The 7,500-nt window shown below is 69.3% G+C and overlaps 1 non-coding gene across 1 annotated transcript; it reads right to left on the minus strand.

Moving 5' to 3' along the window:
• Positions 1-3,440: 3,440 nt before the first annotated feature.
• On the minus strand, positions 3,441-3,559 carry LOC135978480 (5S ribosomal RNA). The gene has a single exon (XR_010595895.1). It is a non-coding gene; the product is annotated as a 5S ribosomal RNA (ribosomal RNA).
• Between the last annotated feature and the right edge of the window lie 3,941 nt (positions 3,560-7,500).

Genomic DNA, 7,500 nt, shown 5'->3' on the forward strand with positions numbered 1-7,500 from the left:
AAGAGTCGTGCTTTAAGGCCACCAGGTCAACCCGTCGAATCTACTGGGTTGACCTGGCGGCCGGTTTGCTTTCCGGCCACCAGGTCAACCCATTGGATTCGACGGGTTGACCTGGCGGCTGGTTTGCTTTCCGGCCACCAGGTCAACCCATTGGATTCGACGGGTTGACCTGGTGGCCGGTTTGCTTTCCGGCCCGGGTGTCACCCCACTCCCAGGGCAGCACGGCAGTGGTCTTGAGGACCACAGAGGGGGGCTTAATAGTCGAGAGGGAGCAGGTCCGGGGGAGGCTTAATAGTCGTCCCCCGGCCAGTCCGGGGGAGGCTTAATAGTCGTCCCCCGGGTACTCCGGGGGCCAGGCTTAATCGTCGTCCCCCCGGGCGCTCCAGGGGGAAAAGCTTAATAGTCCTCCCCCGAGGATAGGCTTAATAGGCGTCCCCCGGCCAGTCCGGGGGAGGCTTAATAGTCCTTCCAGGGGAGGCTTAATAGTCATCCCCCGGGCAGTCCGCGGGAGGCTTAATAGTCGTCCCCCGAGTGCTCCGGGGGGGGCAGGCTTAATAGTCGTTCCCCAGGCAGTCCGGGAGAGGCTTAAGAGTCATCCCCCGACAGTGTGGGTGTGGGTGTGGGCGGGGGGGAGGCTTAGCAGTCGTCCCCAGGGCGGTCCGGGGGTGGGGGGAGGCCTCAGAGTCGTCCCTCCGAGAGCCGTGTCGGCGGCGGTGGCGGGTGTCAGGCTTTACATCCAGCCTCCGGAGGGTGAGCGTCCTCGGACGCGATGCAGCCGCCGCAGAGAGGCAGCCTCCGAGGCAGGGAGCGGAGCACCGAGGCTGGGGAGTGGGGAGCAGGAGCCGGGGGGGGGGAGGTGGGGGGCGTTCAGGACAACAGGTCAACCCCCGGGAAGCGGCTGTCAAATGTTCAAAGTCCCCACTCGGCCACCAGGTCAAGCCCCGGGAAGCGGCTGTAAAATGTTCAAAGTCCCCCCCGGGACAACAGGTCAAGCCCTGGGAGGCGGCTGTCAAATGTTCAAAGTCCCCACCGGGACAACAGGTCAAGCCCTGGGAGGCGGCTGTCAAATGTTCAAAGTCCCCACCGGGACAACAGGTCAACCCCCGGGAAGCGGCTGTCAAATTTTCAAAGTCCCCGTTCGGCCACCAGGTCAACCCGCTGAATCTACTGGGTTGACCTGGCGGCCGGTTTGCTTTCCGGCCACCAGGTCAACCCATTGGATTCGACGGGTTGACCTGGCGACCGGTTTGCTTTCCGGCCACCAGGTCAACCCATTGGATTCGACGGGTTGACCTGGTGGCCGGTTTGCTTTCCGGACCGGATGTCACCCCACTCCCAGGGCAGCGCGGCAGTGGTGCTGAGGACCGCAGAGGGGGGGCTTAATAGTCGAGAGGGAGCAGGTCCGGGGGAGGCTTAATAGTCGTCCCCCGAGGACTCCGGGGGCCAGGCTTAATAGTCGTCCCCCCCCCCCCCCCCCCCGGGCGCTCCAGGGGGGAAAGCTTAATAGTCCTCCCCCGAGGACTCCGGGGGCAGGCTTAACAGTCGTCCGCCCCGGGCGCTCCAGCGGGAAAGCTTAATAGTCCTCCCCTGACAGTGTGTGTGTGTGTGGGAGGGAGGCTTAGCAGTCTTGCCCCGGGTGGTCCGGTGGGGGAGGCTTAGCAGTCATCCCCCGAGGACTCCGGGGGCAGGCTTAATAGTGGTTCCAGGGGAGGCTTAATAGTCTTCCCCCGGGCAGTCCGGGAGAGGCTTAATCGTCATCCCCCGACAGTGTGTGTGTGTGTGTGTGGGGGGGAGGCTTAGCAGTCTTCCCCCAGGCTGGGTGGGGGCCTGGCGGGAGGCGTCGCAGTCTTCCCCCGGGCGGTCCGGTGGGGGAGGCTTAGCAGTCGTCCCCAGGGCGGTCCGGGGGTGGGGTGGGGTGGGGGGCCTCACAGTCGTCCCTCGGAGAGCCGGGTCGGCGGCAGTGGTGGGTTTACGTCCAGCCTCCGGAGGGTGCGCGTCCTCGGAGGCGATGCAGGCGCCGCAGAGAGGCAGCCTCCGAGGCAGGGAGCGGAGCACCGAGGCTGGGGAGAGGGGAGCAGGAGCCGGGGGCTGGGGGTGGGGGTGGGGGGCGTTCAGGACAACCGGTCAAGCCCCGGGAAGCAGCTGTCAAATGTTCCAAGTCCCCACTCGGCCACCAGGTCCACCCCAGTCTAGCAATGGGGTTGACCTGGCTGACGGCCGGTTAGTATCAAGGTAAACTCACCGTCGTCCACAGGAGGGCAGCTCTCAGGCCGGCCGGCTGCGGCTGACTCTGGGGCGGCGCCCGGTCCCGGCAGCGAGGGGCGGGGGGCGCGGAGCGAGACGGGGCTAACCGGGGGGGGGGGGGCGCCTCCTGCGACTTTGGGGGCCGCGGGTCGTCAGTGGCGTGCAGGCCGGGCCTCTCCCGGGGGATTCGGGGGGGCGGTCCTGCGGGCCGGGCGCAGGGGGCTCGGGCGAGCCCGGGCCGGTCCGCCCCGGGGCCGGGGTCTCCGCCTGCGGCTCAGGGGGGCGCGGGTCGTCGGGGGAGGAAGCCCGGGGGAGCTGCACACCGGCCCGCCAGGCCAGGCCTGGCCTGGATGGCCGCGGGGGGATTCGGGGCGGTCCCGCGGGCCGGGGGCCGGGCGCAGGGGAGGCGGGGGGTCCGAGCGAGTCCGTCCCGGGCCCGGGGCCTCCCCCTGCGGCTTTGGGGTCCGTGGGTCCCCGCTGGCGGAAGCCACTGGGAGCTGGACACCCGCCGTCCGTCCCGCCTGGCCAGGCCTGGCCTGGGTGGCCGCGGGGGGATTCGGGGCGGTCCCGCGGGCCGGCGGCCGGGCGCAGGGGAGGCGGGGGGTCCGAGCGAGTCGGTCCCGGGCCTGGGGTCTCCCCCTGCGGCTTTGGGGTCCGTGGGTCCCCGCTGGAGGAAGCCGCTGGGCGCTGGACACCCGCCGTCCGTCCCGCCTGGCCAGGCCTGGCCTGGGTGGCCGCGGGGGGATTCGGGGCGGTCCCGCGGGCCGGCGGCCGGGCGCAGGGGGTCCGAGCGAGTCCGTCCCAGGCCCGGGGCCTCCCCCTGCGGCTTTGGGGTCCGTGGGTCCCCGCTGGAGGAAGCCGCTGGGCGCTGGACACCCGCCGTCCGTCCCGCCTGGCCAGGCCTGGCCTGGGTGGCCGCGGGGGGGGATTCGGGGCGGACCTGCGGGCCGGCGGCCGGGAGGGTCCGGGCCAGTCCGCCCCATGCCCGGCGTCTCCCCCAGCGGCTTCGGTGGCCCCGGGGGGGGTCCTCCGCGGAGGAAGCCGGGTGGGTGGGGAGCCGGACCCCAGGCGCCCAGACCCGTGACCTGCGGCCGCGACCTCCGACTCGGCAGGAGCGACGAGGGGCTTTCCGGCCCGTCCCCCCCTCTCCTTCCCCCCCAGAAAAGGAGAGAGAGCTGACTCGGACCGGGAAAAGCTGCCTACGGCACCTGGGATTCCCAGGCGGTCACCCATCCAAGTACTAGCCAGGCCCGGGACGGTTTACCTTCCGAGATCGGACGGGATCGGGGGCGTTCGGTCCGGTATGGCCGTAGGCACCCGGCCCCGCGCCTCCTCGCCCGCTTTCCCCTGCCGACGCCCGGGCCTGCCGCACGGTGAGCCCCGGTCGGACTGCCCCCCCCCCTGCGGCAGGGCCCCCGTCTCTCGCGGGCCCGGTCCTTTTTTCCTTTTCGAGCTCCGGGGCCCGGGCTGGCCGCCAGAGCCCCTCCGCCCGCCCTCCCCGGCGTCGGGGAAAATACTGTCCCGGACTTCCAGTGCGCCCGATCCTGTCAGCCGGGGGGTGGGGAGGGGCAGTCCCTCGCTGCGGCCGGGGAGGGTGAGCCCAGGGCGGCTTGCCTGCCGTGCGAGGCCCCTCTCGGCCACCAGGTCAACCCCGAGTCGAAAGGGCTGAAAAATTTTCAGAGTCCCCTCCCGGGCACCAGGTCAACCCGTGGAATCGGACGGGTTCACCTGCTGGCCGGTTCGCTTCCCGGCCACCAGGTCAACCCCTAGGTTGCCGACCGGCCTACCCAGTGGCCGGTTTGCTTTCCGGCCACCAGGTCAACCCCTAGGGGTTTTAACGGGGGCACGCCCGGTGGCCTCTTTCCCGTCCGGTCACCAGGTCAACCCGGATCTCCCTCCTTCCCTGGGCGTCCCCTCCTCGGAGGCGTCAGGTTCCATTTCCCCCCCCCCCCCAGACTTCCAGGGGCCCGATCCAGTCGGCCGGGAGGCAGTCCCTCGCTGCGGCCGGGGAGGGTGAGCCCAGGGCGGCCTGGTCCATGTCTCTAGTGGGCCCGATCCTTTTTTTTTTTTTCGAGCTCCGGGGCCAGGCCCGCCCGGGCAGCCCTCCTCGGAGGCGTGGGGCGATTCCCCCCCCCCCCCAGACTTCCAGGGGCCCGATCCTGTCGGCCGGGAGGCAGTCCCTCGCTGCGGCCGGGGAGGGTCAGCCCAGGGCGGCTTGCCTGCCGTGCGAGTCCCCTCTCGGCCACCAGGTCAACCGCGAGTCGAAAGGGCTGAAAAATTTTCAGAGTCCCCTCCCGGGCACCAGGTCAACCCGTGGAATCGAACGGGTTCACCTGCTGGCCGGTTCGCTTCCCGGCCACCAGGTCAACCCGTGGAATCGGACGGGTTCACCGGCTGGCCGGTTCGCTTTCCGGCCACCAGGTCAACCCCTAGGTTTTAAGGGGGGGACGCCCGGTGGCCTCTTTCCCGTCCGGTCACCAGGTCAACCCGGATCTCCCTCCTTCCCTGGGCGCCCCCTCCTCGGAGGCGTCAGGTTCCATTCTTTTTTCCAGACTTCCAGGGGCCCGATCCAGTCGGCCGGGTGGCAGTCCCTCGCTGCGGCCGGGGAGGGTGAGCCCAGGGCGGCTTGCCTGCCGTGCGAGTCCCCTCTCGGCCACCAGGTCAACCCCGAGTCGAAAGGGCTGAAAAATTTTCAGAGTCCCCTCCCGGGCACCAGGTCAACCCGTGGAATCGAACGGGTTCACCTGCTGGCCGGTTCGCTTCCCGGCCACCAGGTCAACCCGTGGAATCGGACGGGTTCACCGGCTGGCCGGTTCGCTTTCCGGCCACCAGGTCAACCCCTAGGTTTTAAGGGGGGGGGGACGCCCGGTGGCCTCTTTCCCGTCCGGTCAGCAGGTCAACCCGGATCTCCCTCCTTCCCTGGGTGCCCCCTCCTCGGAGGCGTCAGGTTCCATTCTTTTTTCCAGACTTCCAGGGGCCCGATCCAGTCGGCCGGGTGGCAGTCCCTCGCTGCGGCCGGGGAGGGTGAGCCCAGGGCGGCTTGCCTGCCGTGCGAGTCCCCTCTCGGCCACCAGGTCAACCCCGAGTCGAAAGGGCTGAAAAATTTTCAGAGTCCCCTCCCGGGCACCAGGTCAACCCGTGGAATCGAACGGGTTCACCTGCTGGCCGGTTCGCTTCCCGGGCACCAGGTCAACCCGTGGAATCGAACGGGTTCACCTGCTGGCCGGTTCGCTTCCCGGGCACCAGGTCAACCCGTGGAATCGAACGGGTTCACCTGCTGGCCGGTTCGCTTCCCGGGCACCAGGTCAACCCGTGGAATCGAACGGGTTCACCTGCTGGCCGGTTCGCTTTCCGGCCACCAGGTCAACCCCTAGGTTTTAAGGGGGGGGGGACGCCCGGTGGCCTCTTTCCCGTCCGGTCAGCAGGTCAACCCGGATCTCCCTCCTTCCCTGGGCGCCCCCTCCTCGGAGGCGTCAGGTTCCATTCTTTTTTCCAGACTTCCAGGGGCCCGATCCAGTCGACCGGGAGGCAGTCCCTCGCTGCGGCCGGGGAGGGTGAGCCCAGGGCGGCTTGCCTGCCGTGCGAGTCCCCTCTCGGCCACCAGGTCAACCCCGAGTCGAAAGGGCTGAAAAATTTTCAGAGTCCCCTCCCGGGCACCAGGTCAACCCGTGGAATCGAACGGGTTCACCTGCTGGCCGGTTCGCTTCCCGGGCACCAGGTCAACCCCTAGGTTGCCGACCGGCCTACCCAGTGGCCGGTTTGCTTTCCGGCCACCAGGTCAACCCCTAGGGGTTTTAACGGGGGCACGCCCGGTGGCCTCTTTCCCGTCCGGTCACCAGGTCAACCCGGATCTCCCTCCTTCCCTGGGCGTCCCCTCCTCGGAGGCGTCAGGTTCCATTTCCCCCCCCCCCCCCCAGACTTCCAGGGGCCCGATCCAGTCGGCCGGGAGGCAGTCCCTCGCTGCGGCCGGGGAGGGTGAGCCCAGGGCGGCCTGGTCCATGTCTCTAGTGGGCCCGATCCTTTTTTTTTTTTTCGAGCTCCGGGGCCAGGCCCGCCCGGGCAGCCCTCCTCGGAGGCGTGGGGCGATTCCCCCCCCCCCCAGACTTCCAGGGGCCCGATCCTGTCGGCCGGGAGGCAGTCCCTCGCTGCGGCCGGGGAGGGTCAGCCCAGGGCGGCTTGCCTGCCGTGCGAGTCCCCTCTCGGCCACCAGGTCAACCGCGAGTCGAAAGGGCTGAAAAATTTTCAGAGTCCCCTCCCGGGCACCAGGTCAACCCGTGGAATCGAACGGGTTCACCTGCTGGCCGGTTCGCTTCCCGGCCACCAGGTCAACCCGTGGAATCGGACGGGTTCACCGGCTGGCCGGTTCGCTTTCCGGCCACCAGGTCAACCCCTAGGTTTTAAGGGGGGGACGCCCGGTGGCCTCTTTCCCGTCCGGTCACCAGGTCAACCCGGATCTCCCTCCTTCCCTGGGCGCCCCCTCCTCGGAGGCGTCAGGTTCCATTCTTTTTTCCAGACTTCCAGGGGCCCGATCCAGTCGGCCGGGTGGCAGTCCCTCGCTGCGGCCGGGGAGGGTGAGCCCAGGGCGGCTTGCCTGCCGTGCGAGTCCCCTCTCGGCCACCAGGTCAACCCCGAGTCGAAAGGGCTGAAAAATTTTCAGAGTCCCCTCCCGGGCACCAGGTCAACCCGTGGAATCGAACGGGTTCACCTGCTGGCCGGTTCGCTTCCCGGCCACCAGGTCAACCCGTGGAATCGGACGGGTTCACCGGCTGGCCGGTTCGCTTTCCGGCCACCAGGTCAACCCCTAGGTTTTAAGGGGGGGGGGACGCCCGGTGGCCTCTTTCCCGTCCGGTCAGCAGGTCAACCCGGATCTCCCTCCTTCCCTGGGTGCCCCCTCCTCGGAGGCGTCAGGTTCCATTCTTTTTTCCAGACTTCCAGGGGCCCGATCCAGTCGACCGGGAGGCAGTCCCTCGCTGCGGCCGGGGAAGGTGAGCCCAGGGCGGCCTGGTCCATGTCTCTAGTGGGCCCGATCCTTTTTTTTTTTCCGAGCTCCGGGGCCAGGCCCGCCCGGGCAGCCCTCCTCGGGGGCGTGGGGCGATTTCCCCCCCCCCCACCCCCAGACTTCCAGGGGCCCGATCCTGTCGGCCGGGAGGCAGTCCCTCGCTGCGGCCGGGGAGGGTCAGCCCAGGGCGGCCTGCTTGGCGGCCGGGTCCATGTCTCTAGTGGGCCCGATCCTTTTTTTCCCTTTTCCGGCTCCGG

Source organism: Chrysemys picta, unplaced genomic scaffold (genome assembly GCF_011386835.1).
Source record: "Chrysemys picta bellii isolate R12L10 unplaced genomic scaffold, ASM1138683v2 scaf278, whole genome shotgun sequence".
Lineage (NCBI taxonomy): Eukaryota > Metazoa > Chordata > Testudines > Emydidae > Chrysemys > Chrysemys picta.